The sequence below is a fragment of the Narcine bancroftii genome, chromosome 6, assembly GCF_036971445.1.
Source record: "Narcine bancroftii isolate sNarBan1 chromosome 6, sNarBan1.hap1, whole genome shotgun sequence".
NCBI classification, from domain to species: Eukaryota; Metazoa; Chordata; class Chondrichthyes; order Torpediniformes; family Narcinidae; genus Narcine; species Narcine bancroftii.
Window position 1 is genome coordinate 64,187,829 of NC_091474.1, and position 13,109 is coordinate 64,200,937.

The following is a 13,109-nucleotide window of genomic DNA, read 5'->3' on the forward strand; positions in this document are numbered from 1 at the left end:
TAATATATTAATTTCAACCAAAAGGGTCTCCCCTTCACAGGTCCTTGTGGAGTATATAAAGGTACCAATTTCTAACCCACACCTGAAGTACATTTCTGATATCTGATTTACCTTTGTAATTTTTGTGGTGAGAGATGTAATTGGTGTAAGAAGTTATATTGAATCAATCTTAGTCTGGTAAATCTGTAAATCTGACCAACACTCTTCATCGATCACTGTTCCCAAGTCCAACTCCCGCCTCTCCCTTGATCTTTGCATGCCCAGTTTTGGGCTCTCATTTTGAAGAACAAAGTACATTCTGGATATAAATTTGGGAGCGCCTCCCAGTTGATAAGTCCTCAATAGTTCGGATCCCCTTTCGGTGCCAAATACCCACAATTTTGTTACCTAAATTCGTAGGCATTAGCTCATTATGCATTAAGGGAGCTTTTGGCAATATTACAATTTCTTCACCTATACAATCATTAATTTTCTTCCAGATTTTTATCAGATGTTTTAGGATGGAGTTATGTTCTTTCATTTATTAATTTGGTATTTGTTTTGTAAAACTTTTTACAGGAAACAATTGTTGAAAGTAATGTTCACAAACTTGATGTTAGATAAAGAACTATTGCTAAATCTTAAAAGTAGTTCATAGAGGGCTGAAAGCAGTCCTTTCTGATGAGGTCTATAATTGTATACTTCCCAGATAAATCTGTAAATAAATGTTGAGATTATTTAAACTTGGCAGATAATTGCTCAAGAGGTAAAATTTTGGTCTATATACAAGTCCAAGAAAGACTGAATACCTAACCTAGACCATTGAGTATATCCAATGTCTTAAACTGAGGGTTTAAAAAAAAGAATTGGACTTGTTAATTAAAAAATCTGATAATCAAAATGCTTTCTAAATTGGAACCAAATACTTAAAGCATGCCTAACTACCAAATTCAGTTAGTTTGGAGAGCAAAAAAGGCAAATGTATTTTAAGGAGAAAATTCTAGTGTTGGCATATAGCAATTTTTCCAAAAATAAACTTTATTTACAAATTATTTACAAAATTATTGTCCTTTCATATGGTGTCATATCCATATTTATATCACTACAATGTTACATTTGTTCTATTGTTTTCTATTTAGCACCATTGCCACCACTGTGACATTGTTACTCCCCCTCTATTGTTTGATGGATTTCCCTCTGTTTCAGTGTCTGAATGCCTGACGACAGAAGGACATTAGTCTATGGTATTTTGCCACAGTGCCTTTGCATAGGCTGCACCAAGCCTCATTGCATTCCTTAGCACATACTCCCGCAGCCTTGAGTGTGTCAATAGCATTACCTCATCAATATGTTGGTGTGCTGGATGACTAGGTTTTGGGTAGTCCAGAGGGCATCTTTCACTGAGTTGATCTTCCAGCTGCCCTGGATGTCTATCTCTGCAAGCATCCCTGGGAATAGCTCATAAATGGGAGAGCCCTCTGTCATGCTGCTATAAGGAATGAACCGTGACAAGGACTTTTGCAAATCTGCATTTTGCTAAATTTGTTCAACTTGTTGGGTATACAGCAAGTTTCTGATTATCCAAAAACCAATTAACTGAAAATCTCAGTTCTCTGAATTTTTTGGCGGCAATGTGACATTACAAGTTGAAAAGCTAGTTCACCTGATGTGCTCAGGTGGGGCTCCAGTGCCAATTTGGTAACAGCAGAGCTCAGAACCAACTGGGAAGACAGCTGCTGGATGCCAGCTTAGAAGCAGGCTGGAGTCTCAAGCCATTGGTGAGTAACTGGAGGAAGTCGGCGCATCAGGCAGTACATGGGGAGATGATCCTAGTTTCAGGTAACTCACTCCCTCCCTCCCCTCTTTCCATTTCTTCTTTGCGTTCCTCTGTACTTGGTTCCAGAGTTGGTGTCGGACCAAATCTAATCGAGAGTCATTTGGGTAGCTGCAGAGGGGGCACTGAATTTTTTGGCAATGCTGGTCCAGGGGAGGTGGCAGATGGCAATGCAGGACTGGGGCAAGTAGTGGCCACATCAGACCAGGTGGGTGGGGGTACAATAACTCATTTTGGGGCCATGGCCCACAAATTGCCCCATGATGCTGAGCCTGCTTGGTTCTCTGCTGTCCTGGCATCCTCAAGGAGAGGGGCCTCCCGGGCAGGATTGGCAGTGGTGGTGGGGAGGTGTCCAGGATTAGCAATGGCCAATATAAGTATTCTAATGCTACTGAGCTGCTTAAAGCCAATATTCAGTTATCTGAAAAATGCAGATAACTGAAAAAATGTATGGTCCCAAGCATTTCAGATAATCGGAAACTTACTGTAAAGTATTTTTTTTAATGAAAAATAAACTTTATTCACAATTTTTTACAAAAAGAACCTTTCAAAGCCTCCCCCCACCTTTAGTTTTGTATCTTTACATTTCCATCACTATGCATTGTTACATTAATTTCTACTTGCATCATTGCCGCCACTGTGATAGACTTTGCTTTGGTCTCTGCTGCTCGAGGCCAGTAATGGGAGGATTCTAGACTTGTACTTGCCCTCTTTCCCTGCCCACACAGTGCTCTCAGCTTGGCTGCACCAAGCCACTGTGCATTCCATATCATGTACTCCTACAGTGTGAAATATGCTAGTTAGCAGCATTCCCACACCATCTCAGCGTGCAAAAAGACCAACCGGTTTTGGGCAGACCAAAGTGCACCTTTCATAAAATTGGTGGTCTTCCAGTTCTGGATGTCTGTCTGTGACCCCCTGGGATCAGCCCTTTGTCACACAGCTACTGTAGATGAACAGTGACCTTGCAACCTTCTCCACAAACTGTTCGAATCTACATTCTGTAAAAAGGTGGATGACTTTTTCCATTCCACTCCAGTCATCTCTGGGAACAATGTGTTGTGGGTGATGCTCCAGACTGATCTAACCAGGAGGGCTTCTCTCACCACCAGCCAGGCAAAGTCCTGGTGCATGTTAGCACTGGTGGTGAAGCATTCTGCCAGATGACCAGGAGAGCCTGCTCCATGAACTCCATCCACCATGTCCATGGAGTCCTAGACTCTGGCTGCAATATCTTTTCTACAAAGGATAGGTGGTAATTGTTATATGATTATATGGTTATATGGCATAGTTCAATCAACTGGGATATTATGCAACCAGGCCAGGCCCATCCTTCACAACACAATGGAGAGATAGAGCCTTGACACTTAGCAGCACTTTGGTTCCACACACAGCCTGATGCAGCCACACATGAATGTGGTCATCACCACATGCAGCAGTGAGAACATCTTGTACCTGATGACCAGGTTCATTCCTGTTACTGAGAGGAAGCACCACGCCAAGAGACCCAAGTTCTCTTAGGCCTTTGCGATCTGCTCCAACAAATTTTGTTGCGTGCCTTGGGCACTCCAAAACAGATCCCCCAATACCTTCAGGTAGTCAGATTTGATTGTGAAGTGGATGGTGGACTGGTTAGACCAGTTACTGAAGAACATTGTCCTACTCTTCTGGTTTACCCCGATGCAAAATTAAAATGGCCACAGATGCTGATCAGTCTGTGGACCAATCATGTGTCTGAACCAAGGACAGTGATGTCATCATCATTGTATTTGGCCTGAGTGTCTCCCCTGCCTGGCAATGTCAATCCTGTTATGCTCAAGTTTGCAGATGATACTAAGGTAAGTGGAGGAGGCTGGGAGGTTGCAGAAGGACTTAGATTACGGGAATAGGCAGAGAACTGGTAAATGAAATATGTTAAAATGTACAGTCATGTACTTTGGTAGAAAAAAATAAGCAGACTATTTTTCAAATGGGAAGAAAATTGAAAATACCCAGATGCAAAGGGACTCAGGAATCCTCCTTCAGGATAGCCTGAAGGTAAACTTGTTGAGTTGGTGGTGAAAAAGGCAAATGCAATGCTGGCATTCATTTCAAGAGGAATAGAATATAAGAACAGGGATGTAATGTTGAGGCTTTATCAGGCACTGGTGACTGTTCACTTGGAGTATTTTTGGCTCCTTATTTAATAAAGGATGTGCTGATTGAGTGTTCAGAGGAAGTTCACAAGGATGATTACAGGAAAGAAAGGTTTATGAGCATTGTTTGACAGCTGTTGGCCTGTACTTGTTAGTACTCAACGAAACATTTTGAATGTTGAAAGGCATGGACAGAGTAGATATAGGCATGTTGTTGCTCACAGTGGGATAGTCTAGGACGAAGGCACAACTTGAGGATTGAAAGATGTCCACTATTTAGAACAGAGGAATTTCTTCAGCCAGAGGGTGGTAAATCTGTGAAATTTGTTGCCAAAGGCAGTTGTGGAGGCAAGGTCATGGGAGAGATTGATAGGTTCTTGATTAAGCAGGGCATCAAAGGATTTGAGGAGAAGGCTGGGCTGAGTGAGAAAATGGATCTGCTTTTGATTAAATGGCAGGGCAGACTTGATGGGCTGAAAAGCCTACTTCTGCTCCTTTGTCTAATGGATTAATGTAAATTAAATTTATTAATTGCTTTGGTATTCTTTGTGGTGTAATGGTCGGTGTTTTTAGCAATTCTCTCAACTTTGGAAATTCCCTTTTCTTCATTCAAAATTGTAGTATGTTGCCCTCAATTCACAACAGCTGTCTTCAGGGAATGAAATACAAGCACTGGGAGCCATCTCCACTATTGAAGTGTGACTGATTATATTCCTCAAATCTGTTTTCCTACCAGTTTCTTGTATTCAAATATTAATTGACCTCTGTATTTTAACATATACAATCATTGAGTTGGATAATTTGAAATATTCATAATACTGTAAGTAAGGCCACTTTTGTTCATTACTTTCCCAAGTGACCAACCCTTAAGACTATTGGTCTTTGAGAAGAACCCCCTTCTGTTGTGTGAATTTTGCAAATGAGCTGTTAGAGGTGAAAATGCACAGATTTCCTGAAAACCCTTGTTCCTTCTCTCAATGTCTTTCTCTACCTCTTGAAAGGCTCCTGAAACCAAAATATTTGACCAAGAGGCTTGTCTGTTGGTTCTGCTGTGAAGTACCTTGGGACTCTGTTGCAAGAAGAATTCTTGTGCATAGAAAGTTTCCCAATCTACTGTCCTGGTTTGTGCATTAAAAAGATGCTGTTTATTTTTATTATTTCCCTGTTACATTAAATGCTACATTTGTCATGATTAATCTCATTCCCTGCTGTGGGTTTGTGATTTAAAAAAAAAATATATATTTTGTGTGGATCTAAAATGGCACTGGAATGTGATGTCAAAAGCTGGCTAGTTGTGAATTTCCTATTCACTGCTGCGTGTACTGTGCGGAACTCCAGTTGATAATTCTGTTTCCAGACTGCTGAGTTGAAGTGAATTAATACCACACTGACAAGTTCATGAAAAGAATACAAGTCCCCTTGGTCATTTTCTCTCTTGCCCATTCAGCTTCCTGCTGCTGAGCTTTTCCAATACAACTACCTGAGTCACCTGACTCCAATTGCAAAGTATAGCCTTCAGATAAAATCCCTCTTGGTCTGCTCCAATAGCCCTCTCCAAGATTGCAAGAGCACTAAGTGTGGGTGCAAGTGAGCAATAACGAGAAAAGGGTAGCATTACAGAAAAATATAAAGTCCCTTTAGGTGTTGAAATATTGTGCATAATGAGCTAGCCAGTGAACTTTTCTCCCAGACCTTGTTTTGACAGGATGTTATCCCTGTCAGAAGTAGTAGTAGCGTTATTGCTTACTGGCACAATATTTTCGTTCCTGGTCGTCGATGTAACTAAAAACTCATCCTCTAAGTGAGAAACTTTAAGACGGTCGATACTCAAACTCCCTCTTGTCTTGGTATATCGAGAATTAAATACTTGAGAGATCTGCATATCACCTTGTCATAAGGGCGAATCCATGTTCATCAACCATATGACCCAGGAAAGTGAGTAACCATATTCTAAACTGGCTCTTGGCTGGGTTGACAACTAAGTTTCTCACTTAGAGGATGAGTACTTACATGCTCAAAAAGACAGGGATGAATCTAGTGTTTGTCATCTGTAGAACTGGCTACTAGCAGGTCATCTATGTAACATAGATAAAAGGAAAACCACAAACCACATTATTCATTGGCCTCTGAAATGTCTGTGCCTCATTTTGTAAACCAAACAGCATACGTACCCATCCAAAGTCCAAAAGGAGTCGTGACAGCTGTCTTGTGTACGTTAGCAGGTTCCACTGGGATTTGATGGGGAAAATGTGTCAACCACTAGGAGATTATGAAAAATCCTGGAGATGCAGGATGGCGTACTGATCAGTCACTGTACGGACATTCAGGGTATGGTTGTCTCCACATGGGTGCCAATCTTCTGGTGTCTTCTTGGGAGCCACGTGGAGGGGAGATGACCAGTTGCTGCTGGACTGTCAAATGATTCCCAGTTCCAGCATATGATCAAATTCAGCCTTAACAATCTGCTGATGATCGGGGGTGAGTTGCTGAGGCAGGGCTGAAACAGGGTGTCTACGTGTTTGGATATGGTGGGTGACAGTGTTTGACCTTGGTATGCTTTTAAACTGGGAGAAGAATCTCTGGATACTCTTCAAGAAGGGTGTCAAAATGTGTAGTCAATGTTGTCATAATGGATGGACTAATGTGTATTGCTGACCATCCCCTGAATTGTGAGGTTGGTAATTGAGTCAATAAGCTTGTGATGTTTGACATCCACCAGCAGTCCACACTTGCATAAGAAATTGGCTCCAATGATTAAAAACACACCTGAAAACACCCTGCAGACCAAGATTAAGTGAGCCTTGTCTCCACAAATCCAGTGATACCAGCATTTGATGCTGGTGTGCGATGGTGTTTAGCTGCAGCTGTGACTTTGCCCCCGACATGAACAATGCTACCCTTTCGGCTTGTCACTGCAGCCCCAATCCGTTGTGATGCGGCAGGTGAGCACCTGAATTTTGGGTGTGAGTTAACCAACACTATGCTGCAAGTCTATCATTTCCAATTGCTGTATGGAAGGATGCTCAGGTGCATTGTCTGTTTGCACCGACCAGGCTGGCATAGCCACTTCTAAGATTTGGTTAGTGATTTTAGCGAGTTTGTTGTTGACAGCCTCTAATGTTGACACCAAGATTAGACTACCTTTATCAGGCAGGTCCTATAAAAATAACTTTTTGGGATGTTGTCCTCCAGCTTGCTGTCTCCTAACATTGCTGAAGAAGCTGTGACGGCTCTTCAGAGATGAGAAGGTAATGTAAACGTTGTTGTTCTGAAGCACTAATGTGCCTGATCAATTGTTTTAAGCTTGTTATAATGGTCTTTGACTGGTGGAGAAATTAAGTTGCATACTTGTGCCACCTCTGGTTGCAAAAAGCCAATCACATATGCAAAACATGTCTCCTGTGATATTATTTTCCGGGTAGAAAATTATGCCTTCCTCTGCACAAACCATAATGCTGGGTCAGTGGGCCAAAATGGTGGTAGCTTCAAGATGACCACTGCCATGAGCAGTACAGCTGCGATCAACTGACTCACCCCCTTTGTCTCTACATTATCCATGGATGAAAATAGACATCTCCCATGTAGATGGTAGAATAATAAATGTATGTGAAACAGCAGATCATGTCAGGGTCACCAATGTAGGTTAAAAAAAACTAGTTGGTTGTGAATTTCCTACTCGCTGCTGCATGTAAAATGGAACTCTGGTCGATAGTTCTGTCTCCAGATGGCTGAGTTGAAGTGAATTAATACCACCCTGTGTCACAAGTTCATGAAAACAAAAATACATTTCCTGGATCACTTGAAGCTGCCCAATCAGCTGCTTGCTGATCTGAGCTTTTCAAATCCAACTGCCTGAGTCACCTGACTCCAATTCTCAGGTGCAGCCTTAAGATAAAATCCCTGAAGTCTGCTACAATGTCATTATGCATGTGCCTGTTTGGCATGTGCCACAGCTTTTCACCAATTTGTAAGACTCGTCCTGCCTTGCACAAAGCTAGACTGACCCTCATCTGACCATGCCTTTCCAAATGTGTGTCTCTTCCATTATTTTTCCTACCCCTTGATGTCTATAAATTTTCTGGATTACTTCTACTTGTTGAAACAAACCTACAACACTGGCTACTTGCCATTTTTCTGGGACCTCATCTGTTGATGAAGATGCACAGATCTTTAAGCCCCCTGTAAAATTGTCACTTGCCTCTTTCAAGTACTTAAGAAATATTCCATCAAGCCTTGTGGACTAATCCACTTAATTCTTCTCAAATGACCAGGTACGACCTCTTGATCTCAAAATGTACAATAACAATACTTGGTGAATACTGATGCAAAGTACACATTTAGTCCCTTGCCCAAGTTGACTCCAAGCATAAATTTTATTCTTTTGACTGGGAGTTGTGCTTTGCTTTCCCTTATCAGCTTGTTTTTCATATGTATATTTTCTGCATTTTAAAATGTTCTATTCCAGGGCCAAGCCTGATTTTTTTTTTTTAAACTTCCCAAGCCTTGCGCATGTTTATTTCTATTTGAGTAATTTCATTATCTGGGTTTTCACCTTTTCATCCCTGTCCTTCCTCTTTCACTGGACTTTGTTGAGCATCTTTCCTGCATTAGCAGAACTCTTCCAGTGACAACCCATTTCCATTCCTCGGCAATTTAACTTTGGTTTCCATTAGACCCCCATTCCCCATCTATTTCACTATACCTCGTTTCCTCCAGCTCTGCATTCACAGAACCTCAGCCACCCCCTCCTCTGATTAATTCTCCCCTTTCCTATCTTGCTCTTACTCACCTGTCACTTCCGATGGCCTCTTCTCCTTGACCGACCGCTTCCGATGGCCTCTTCTCCTTGACCGACCGCTTCCGATGGCCTCTTCTCCTTGACCGACCGCTTCCGATGGCCTCTTCTCCTTGACCGACCGCTTCCGATGGCCTCTTCTCCTTGACCGACCGCTTCCGATGGCCTCCTCCTTGACCGACCGCTTCCGATGGCCTCTTCTCCTTGACCGACCGCTTCCGATGGCCTCTTCTCCTTGACCGACCGCTTCCGATGGCCTCTTCTCCTTGACCGACCGCTTCCGATGGCCTCTTCTCCTTGACCGACCGCTTCCGATGGCCTCTTCTCCTTGACCGACCGCTTCCGATGGCCTCTTCTCCTTGACCGACCGCTTCCGATGGCCTCTTCTCCTTGACCGACCGCTTCCGATGGCCTCTTCTCCTTGACCGACCGCTTCCGATGGCCTCTTCTCCTTGACCGACCGCTTCCGATGGCCTCTTCTCCTTGACCGACCGCTTCCGATGGCCTCTTCTCCTTGACCGACCGCTTCCGATGGCCTCTTCTCCTTGACCGACCGCTTCCGATGGCCTCTTCTCCTTGACCGACCGCTTCCGATGGCCTCTTCTCCTTGACCGACCGCTTCCGATGGCCTCTTCTCCTTGACCGACCGCTTCCGATGGCCTCTTCTCCTTGACCGACCGCTTCCGATGGCCTCTTCTCCTTGACCGACCGCTTCCGATGGCCTCTTCTCCTTGACCGACCGCTTCCGATGGCCTCTTCTCCTTGACCGACCGCTTCCGATGGCCTCTTCTCCTTGACCGACCGCTTCCGATGGCCTCTTCTCCTTGACCGACCGCTTCCGATGGCCTCTTCTCCTTGACCGACCGCTTCCGATGGCCTCTTCTCCTTGACCGACCGCTTCCGATGGCCTCTTCTCCTTGACCGACCGCTTCCGATGGCCTCTTCTCCTTGACCGACCGCTTCCGATGGCCTCTTCTCCTTGACCGACCGCTTCCGATGGCCTCTTCTCCTTTGCCGACCGCTTCCGATGGCCTCTTCTCCTTGACCGACCGCTTCCGATGGCCTCTTCTCCTTGACCGACCGCTTCCGATGGCCTCTTCTCCTTGACCGACCGCTTCCGATGGCCTCTTCTCCTTGACCGACCGCTTCCGATGGCCTCTTCTCCTTGACCGACCGCTTCCGATGGCCTCTTCTCCTTGACCGACCGCTTCCGATGGCCTCTTCTCCTTGACCGACCGCTTCCGATGGCCTCTTCTCCTTGACCGACCGCTTCCGATGGCCTCTTCTCCTTGACCGACCGCTTCCGATGGCCTCTCCTTGACCGACCGCTTCCGATGGCCTCTTCTCCTTGACCGACCGCTTCCGATGGCCTCTTCTCCTTGACCGACCGCTTCCGATGGCCTCTTCTCCTTGACCGACCGCTTCCGATGGCCTCTTCTCCTTGACCGACCGCTTCCGATGGCCTCTTCTCCTTGACCGACCGCTTCCGATGGCCTCTTCTCCTTGACCGACCGCTTCCGATGGCCTCTTCTCCTTGACCGACCGCTTCCGATGGCCTCTTCTCCTTGACCGACCGCTTCCGATGGCCTCTTCTCCTTGACCGACCGCTTCCGATGGCCTCTTCTCCTTGACCGACCGCTTCCGATGGCCTCTTCTCCTTGACCGACCGCTTCCGATGGCCTCTTCTCCTTGACCGACCGCTTCCGATGGCCTCTTCTCCTTGACCGACCGCTTCCGATGGCCTCTTCTCCTTGACCGACCGCTTCCGATGGCCTCTTCTCCTTGACCGACCGCTTCCGATGGCCGCTTCTCCTTGACCGACCGCTTCCGATGGCCGCTTCTCCTTGACCGACCGCTTCCGATGGCCTCTTCTCCTTGACCGACCGCTTCCGATGGCCTCTTCTCCTTGACCGACCGCTTCCGATGGCCTCTTCTCCTTGACCGACCGCTTCCGATGGCCTCTTCTCCTTGACCGACCGCTTCCGATGGCCTCTTCTCCTTGACCGACCGCTTCCGATGGCCTCTTCTCCTTGACCGACCGCTTCCGATGGCCTCTTCTCCTTGACCGACCGCTTCCGATGGCCTCTTCTCCTTGACCGACCGCTTCCGATGGCCTCTTCTCCTTGACCGACCGCTTCCGATGGCCTCTTCTCCTTGACCGACCGCTTCCGATGGCCTCTTCTCCTTGACCGACCGCTTCCGATGGCCTCTTCTCCTTGACCGACCGCTTCCGATGGCCTCTTCTCCTTGACCGACCGCTTCCGATGGCCTCTCCTTGACCGACCGCTTCCGATGGCCTCTCCTTGACCGACCGCTTCCGATGGCCGCCTCTCCTTGACCGACCGCTTCCGATGGCCTCTTCTCCTTGACCGACCGCTTCCGATGGCCTCTTCTCCTTGACCGACCGCTTCCGATGGCCTCTTCTCCTTGACCGACCGCTTCCGATGGCCTCTTCTCCTTGACCGACCGCTTCCGATGGCCTCTTCTCCTTGACCGACCGCTTCCGATGGCCTCTTCTCCTTGACCGACCGCTTCCGATGGCCTCTTCTCCTTGACCGACCGCTTCCGATGGCCTCTTCTCCTTGACCGACCGCTTCCGATGGCCTCTTCTCCTTGACCGACCGCTTCCGATGGCCTCTTCTCCTTGACCGACCGCTTCCGATGGCCTCTTCTCCTTGACCGACCGCTTCCGATGGCCTCTTCTCCTTGACCGACCGCTTCCGATGGCCTCTTCTCCTTGACCGACCGCTTCCGATGGCCTCTTCTCCTTGACCGACCGCTTCCGATGGCCTCTTCTCCTTGACCGACCGCTTCCGATGGCCTCTTCTCCTTGACCGACCGCTTCCGATGGCCTCTTCTCCTTGACCGACCGCTTCCGATGGCCTCTTCTCCTTGACCGACCGCTTCCGATGGCCTCTTCTCCTTGACCGACCGCTTCCGATGGCCTCTTCTCCTTGACCGACCGCTTCCGATGGCCTCTTCTCCTTGACCGACCGCTTCCGATGGCCTCTTCTCCTTGACCGACCTGATCATTCAGGCACTTGCTGCTTTTTGTTCATACCAGGCCCAGAACAGTCATTGTATATCTTTACCTCCTATGGATACTGCAGGACCTGCTGAGTTCCTCTGGCATTTGTTTTTTACTACGATCACAGCATCTGCAGACTAGTGTTTTTCTGCAAAGATTCACGATCGATTCCTGAGAAGATTGTCTTTAGGAGATAATTTTAAGAATTCTGAAAGATTTGATGGGACAGATGCTGTGGATGTTTTCCGCACTGGAGAAATCTGAAGATGTGGAGAATAAAATTCATGATAAAGCATCATCCATTTTAAGCTATGATGAAGGGGAATTTCTTGGGACTGAGGATTCTTTTGGTGTTTCCAGAAATAGTAGATGCTTTTTCCAGAATAACCTTCAAAGCTCGATGATATTTGGACCTAACAAAATGCGTGTTATGGATATCCTTTATTTGATTCAAAGGTTTCAAGGGCTACATGACCTCCAGTCAATTTTTCTTTGTACATGGATTCTGTTTCCAGCCTTTTCACTCTTTTGTAACCCAAGCAAATTGGGCTTGCCTGATTCAATCAAATATTTCTCCCTCTGCTTTTTCCACTTTCAGCAATGTATTCAGTCCGACCGTTTGGAGCCTGTTTGCACCTTGGAAAAATAAGTTAGCAACTGAAGTGCAATGTATGCACACTTGAACATTTGTGAGCAGCCAGGAGGTCAAGAGAATTCCAGAGTGATGAATCCAAGCAGTTGAACATAACGTTGCTGGATGCAGAGCAATTGAAAGTTTGGAATACCTGGGAGGGGAGAAATGGAAGACTGTTGAATTATTGGCTAGAGGAGAAGGTACCCGAGTGCATTGAAACCAACATGAGCAAAGTTTCAAAAATCTCAAAGCACAAGTGCATCAGTAGCGGTCGGTCAAGGAGAACAAGCCATCAGACAACAGGTGAGTAAGAGCAAGATAGGAAAGGGGAGAATTAATCAGAGGAGGGGGTGGCTGAGGTTCTGTGAATTATTCCAAGGTTCATGGATAAACAGGATTTTAAAAACCCTTGAGCAATGACTTACAACTCCTTTCCAACTTGCGCACACTTGTTTTCTGCCTGTTTTGTACTTTAATGTTCACATTCACTGGTAATGCCATTGTTCTCATTTAACTCATCAGTTATATGATCTGCTAAATCTTGTCCCAGTACAGTTCTTGTGAAGTGCATTCCAACAATATCCCACCCTTAATTGATGTGGGCAACCTCCAGTTTATCCTGCTGGATAAATTAGCATTAAGATTGCTGATAGCAAGTTGCCCCTTGTCTGTGAAAGGAAATGTGGCAAACTGATATTACACCA

At 46.1% G+C, this 13,109-nt stretch overlaps 1 protein-coding gene across 7 annotated transcripts in view; it reads left to right on the forward strand.

The window, feature by feature from the left end:
• Nucleotides 1-13,109, forward strand: part of ggps1 (geranylgeranyl diphosphate synthase 1) — a 76,457-nt gene that overhangs the window by 48,413 nt on the left and 14,935 nt on the right. The window contains exon 2 of one of the 7 annotated variants that reach the window (XM_069885147.1): nucleotides 7,141-7,196. The exons of 5 other annotated variants lie outside the window; for them this stretch is intronic. The gene's annotated coding sequence lies outside the window, so the exon portion shown is untranslated. Of the gene's footprint in view, nucleotides 1-7,140; nucleotides 7,197-12,440; nucleotides 12,709-13,109 lie in introns of those variants that run through there. One more of the 7 variants, XM_069885148.1, reaches the window with a different exon arrangement.